Here is a 6,260-nt window from a genome sequence, read left to right as displayed (position 1 = left end):
GACGTTTTCAACCGGAAGTGTGGCGGGAAATTTAAAATTGCAATTTATAAGTTAACCCGGCTGTATTGGCATGTGTTGCAATGTTAAGATTTCATCATTGATATATAAACTATCAGACTGCGTGGTCGGTAGTAGTGGGTTTCAGTAGGCCTTTAAAATATTTTGTATAGTTCAAGACTTACGGTCATTAGAAAACATCATTGCACATCATAATGGCAGCTACAGTTTCCATCTTAAAGATATAAAAGAAATTATTTGGGAATGTCCGGCGGGCCAGATTTGCCCAGGTCTGAACCAGACCAATTGAAACAGTGTGATGGCGGCGAACTTCCGTGATTGGAGGAGCCATCACGTGCACACGGCGAGGCAGAGGAGTGTGTTCAGGTGCAATGAGCTGGGAGGGAAGTGCACTTGTCATGTTGCCTAACGTGTAGCAGGATGTATCGCTGGCAGAAGCAGCAGGGGAGATCCTGCACGGCCTCTCCTGAACACTCACAGCCTCATGAAAGAATGATGTGTGATTACCTGCGAGGAGGAGGGGGTGGGGGGATGAGCCCCACGGACCCTCCAGGGTAAGGAAGTCCGTCAGGATGACACTCTGCCAACAGAAGCCGAGGGATTATCTGTGAAGTCCATGGAGAAAGTTGGTCAAGGCCATGTAGACTTAAACTTGTCATCTGTGGTCACATGACTATTCTCTTTCTCGATTGCGTCACCATCATTGCCTCTTTTAGGAGAACAAGGTCCAGATGGCTCGGCGGCGCCTGTCGTCGTTTTCCCTCAACCAGCCACTCGGCTTATCGGCAAGTTCACTTCACTTCAAGGAACCACTGACAGCTGTGTTAATTTGCACCTTTTAGACATTTTCTTTCTCCGTCCGCACGTTGACTCAACACCGAAACGCGTCCGTCAGCTCGACGAGGGTCTTTTTTGTCCCCCTCGTGCGATATGAGATCATCTTGTTCATCTCATTATGTGAATCGCAGCTTACTTGGTTATTTAGTCATGAGAAATGTGTTTTTTCTGGAGTGTAAGAAATTGCTGTGAAATGGAAAAAGGGGTCGGATTAAACAAGTGCCGCTTCTTCCTACTCCTTTTCGGACATGTTGTAATGAGAAACTGAAATTTGCGATGTTCCATATTGTAACTGTATATATGTTCGAAATAAATCAAGACCATTATTGTGACTTTATTTGCCAAAAAACTATAATATTAATATAATTGCAATGCTCATAAAATTTTTACTTTTCCTTAAATTAAAGAATTGCATTTTTCTTCTTTTACAAATTACGACATTCAATTAAAACTACACATTTCTAATGAAGCAATGAGGACTTTATTCTTTTAAAATGTATGTATTGATTACAATACTAAATTCTCATCAGCTCCCACCTTAATTGAATTTTGGCGCTTTATTTAAAAAAAATATTTCAAACATTCTAGTAAAATAAAAACTTTTTAATCGATAACTGATTAATTTACTATTTTAAAATTAATTCATTATTACAATACTAAATTCTCATCAGCTACCACCTTAATTGAATTTTTGCGCTTTATTTAAAAAAAATATTTCAAACATTCTAGTAAAATAAAAACTTTTTAATCGATACCTGATGAATTTACTCTTGTAAAATTAATTCATTGATTACAATACTAAATTCTCATCAGCTCCCACCTTAATTGAATTTTGGCGCTTTATTTAAAAAAAATATTTCAAACATTCTAGTAAAATAAAAACTTTTTAATCGATACCTGATGAATTTACTCTTGTAAAATTAATTCATTGATTACAATATTAAATTCTCATCAGCTCCCACCTTAATTGAATTTTTGCGCTTTATTTAAAAAAAATATTTAAAACATTCTAGTAAAATAAAAACTTTTTAATCGATACCTGATGAATTTACTCTTGTAAAATTAATTCATTGATTACAATACTAAATTCTCATCAGCTCCCACCTTAATTGAATTTTTGCGCTTTATTTAAAAAAAATATTTAAAACATTCTAGTAAAATAAAAACTTTTTAATCGATACCTGATGAATTTACTCTTGTAAAATTAATTCATTGATTACAATATTAAATTCTCATCAGCTCCCACCTTAATTTAATTTTTGCGCTTTATTTAAAAAATTTTTTAAAACATTCTAGTCAATTAGAAACTTTTTAATCGATACCTGATGAATTTACTCTTGTAAAATTAATTCATTGATTACAATACTAAATTCTCATCAGCTCCCACCTTAATTGATTTTTTGCGCTTTATTTACAAAAATGATTTAAAATATTGTAGAAAAATAAAAACTTTTTAACCATTAACTGATGACTTTACTCTTGTAAAATTAATTAATTGATTACAGTACTGAATTCTCATCATCTCCCACGTTTAAAGAATTGTTGCCCTTTTTTCATACATTACGACATTCTAGGAAAAAGATTATGTTAATAATGACAAAATTATAACTTTATTCTTGTCAAATTTAAACTTGTTTGCCTTTAGACTGTGTTGTTTCATAAATGGCCTAATTATACACACCTACAATGATTTTGTTATTATTATTATTATAATTTTACATAACTATCTTAAACCTAACTAATACACACACTATTATTTATCATACACTCTGCAAATTATGTGAATTACAACTTACTAAGAGCTATCTACTCATGTCAAATGTGTTGATTATTTATTAGTTCCATTGTTTGTGTCACAGACTTGAGTAGAGGAAGTGAACAAAGGTGAGAGCAATTGCTATGAAATGGAATGGGGGTAAGACTGAATAAGTCTGCTTCTTTTCAGATGTGCTTAAAAATAAATGTGTAAATATGTAGCTGAACGCATGTTTGAAATAAACTAAAACAATAACCATAACAGTCAAAAAATATATCAATCTATCTTCCAACAACTTGCGATTCGATTCCGATTTTTGGGGTGACGATTCGATTCTAAATGGACTCTCGATTTAACACGACTTTTGATGCATACCTCTCAATATTTTATTTGGTATGAACAATTGAATAAACAACACAGGTTACATGTTACAAAAACTCATGGCTGCGGACGTATGACAGATATGCGCAGTGGGTAAGCGTGGAGATGGTCTAAAAACGTCTTTCTAAAAATATTTTCTTTAAAAACAAAAAATATACATAATTTTTGATATGCAGTGCTGTACCCTATTTTGTGTTCAAAGTGTACAAACTTTCACTAAAATATAGACTTTTGTCAAGACTGAAACCTATTATTTACGTTTACAATGTTTCTTGGGGAGAAATTTCCTGCAATATACAAACGTTTCTATTTACAAACAAAAACATATATGTACACTGCATATATGTGTGTATGTATATATATATATATATGTATATATATATATATATATATATATATATATATATATATATATATATATATATATATATATATATATATATATATATATATATATATATATATATATACTGTATGTACACATATGAATATATACACATATATACAAATATTTGTATATACATACAGTACAGGCCAAAAGTTTGGACACACCTCATTCAATGGGTTTTCTTTATTTTCAAGAGTATTTACATTGTAAATTGTCACTGAAGGCATCAAAACTACTTAAAAAAAAAAGGTGAAACAACTGAAAACATGTTCTACATTCAATTTTTTTCAAAATAGTTACCCTTTGCTCTGATTACTGCTTTGCACACTTTTGGCATTCTCTCGATGAGCTTCAAGAGGTAGTCACCTGAAATGGTTTTCACTTCACAGGTGTGCTTGAAGCTCATCGAGGAGAACGCCAAGAGTGTGCAAAACAGTACTCAGAGCAAATGGTGGCTATTTTGAAGAAACTGGAATATAAAACATGTTTTCAGGTATTTCACCTTTCATGTTAAGTACATAACTCCCATGTATTCATAGTTTTGATGCCTTCAGTGACAATCTACAAAGTAAATAGTCATGAAAATAAAGAAAACCCATTTAACTTTTGGCCTGTACTGTATATTTTATTATTATTATTAAAAATGTTTTAATATATATATATATATATATTTATTTATTTTTATTTTTTTAATGCATTTTATTTTAAATGCTTTAACTATTTCTTTGATTAAAAATCAAAACAAAAAAACAACGTGTGGTTGTGTTCTCTCCCTTTAAAGACTGCATATAGCATGGAACTTTTACTGTACTGTATGTGCTTTAAATATGACTTCCTGTCACATCCAGATGTTTCAAATGGGCCTTTTGCTTATCTAAAGCACGTACCTTTGGCGCCTTATAAAAACCCCGGCAAAAAAATGCTCATTTTTACTACCATGCCGCCTATACGTTCATATGGGAGTATGAGGGAGTAGAAACTGAAAGCCTCAAGACTCGAAGACTAGTGGCATCAGTTCGGGGGTCACTCGGCCTCCACCCTCAGCGGAACTGGGCTCCTGACCCCGTGAGTCATTTGTCCCGGGGTGCAGGTTCGCCAGTGGACAGCCTGCAGGGGAGTTAACTCACGGCTTTGATCATGCTCTTCCTATGAACTGGGAGTCATGGAAGTGTCCCTGCTAGATTACAGTGGGGGGGGGTTATAGGTGACCGCCGCACATCTGGGCTTTTTGAGATTTGTGTGTATTAAAAATGCTACAAGCGATCCAATTGGACTAACAGACTAAAATATAAGAAAAGTGGGCCTAAGACGTACCCCTGGTTTAGATGATGTGGAATTAGTTCCTGATAAGTCTGAAAGAGGAATAAAACAAGGCTGATCCTCCTGTGCGTTTGAAGTGTTTGGTCATAGGGGGTGGGACAAAAGGTGTTGACTGATAGCCAGTCGGCCTATTGGGCGGCTCGGAGCTTCCTTCAGCAGGTCACGTCCTGTCTGGCCCCTGTCCACTACACACTTCCACAACATATCCGGGGTCTCGGCCCGTCGGACACACACACGTACTCTGTTCACCCTTGGCGCCATGCTGCGGCGATGGTGGTCAGGGGGCCTTGCGTGCCCTGGCGTGAGGCGGGGAGCAAACGAGGGAGAGATGAGAAAATGGTCTCGGGTCCAATCCCAGCCACCAGGAGTTCCCCTAACGGAACATGTTACGCTTCCTCTCCCTCTCCAGTGGCTGGAGCTGTGGGTCATTTTGTCTCTCGTTACTCAACATGCTTGAGGTCTCAGCCGGACACCTGCATGCTTTGCAGCGGCAACAATACACGATTCCAGTGGTTAGCGTTGATAGATCCGTCACTTTTGACCACACCTTCTATATTGGCTCTTTTAAAAAGCCACTCAAAAAAAACCTGCAACAACCTCAACACAAGAAGCTGGTGCGGCCACTACTTCACCATGGCTATAGCGCCATCTTTAGGCTGCTACGATGAATACAGGCATTACATCAGATTAATTACAGATCATTTCTCTGGGGAAATTATAGCTTTATTTCCCATAAATCATGACTTTATTCAAACTTTGTCCTTATTGAGATATTATTGTTTTATAAAAATCACTAATGAAATGACTTCAACAATTATTGGAAGCATTTTTATGACAAAGGTCAAACTTCTTGGGAAAGTTTACAAGAACAACTGTTCAACAAAAAAATCTGATTTATGTCATTGTTATGAAGTATTTTCTCATATTTTACGTTGTTCCCAAAAAAAATATTTGTTGCTTGTTATATATAAAATTGTGAATAGTATTTAGGCTATTAAGCTCATCTCAGGAAGTTACATATTTAAAATAAATAGTTTATTTTTTATATTACAACTTTATTGCCACTGCGATGAGGTGTCGACTTGTCCAGGGTGTACCCCGCCTTCCGCCCGATTGTAGCTGAGATAGGCTCCAGCGCCCCCCGCGACCCCGAAGGGAATAAGCGGTAGAAAATGGATGGATGGAACTTTATTGCCAATTTTTTTCCTAATAATACTATGAATATTATGATATAAATATATACATATACTAACTTTATTCTCAAAAAATTTAACTATTGTTCTGATATTTTGATATAAACGAGAGCTAAATTGTTGTAAAATAACTTTTTACCTTTTTTTTTTGTCTTTCTTTCTGGTAAAAAAAAAATTCTAATAAATGTATGATTTCATCACTTGAAAAACTATAACTTTATTCTTATGAAATTCTGACTTTTTCTAACAAAATCATTACCTTATTTTTTTAATAAGCTGACTTTATTAATAAACTATGTTTAATGTTCTTCATATAAATATTTATATTTGTTTTGGGACAGTAAAAAGTTGTCTTAAAAGTATGACT

At 34.8% G+C, this 6,260-nt stretch overlaps 1 long non-coding RNA gene across 1 annotated transcript in view; it reads right to left on the bottom strand.

Moving 5' to 3' along the window:
• Positions 1-6,260, bottom strand: part of LOC133639099 (uncharacterized) — a 115,089-nt gene that overhangs the window by 103,967 nt on the left and 4,862 nt on the right. Inside the window, exon 2 of the long non-coding RNA XR_009823730.1 lies at positions 526-623. This is a non-coding gene — a long non-coding RNA (uncharacterized LOC133639099). The remainder of the gene's footprint in view (positions 1-525; positions 624-6,260) is intronic.

This window comes from Entelurus aequoreus, linkage group LG21 (assembly GCF_033978785.1).
Source record: "Entelurus aequoreus isolate RoL-2023_Sb linkage group LG21, RoL_Eaeq_v1.1, whole genome shotgun sequence".
Classification (NCBI taxonomy): domain Eukaryota; kingdom Metazoa; phylum Chordata; class Actinopteri; order Syngnathiformes; family Syngnathidae; genus Entelurus; species Entelurus aequoreus.
This window is presented reverse-complemented; position numbering and strand designations above follow the sequence as displayed.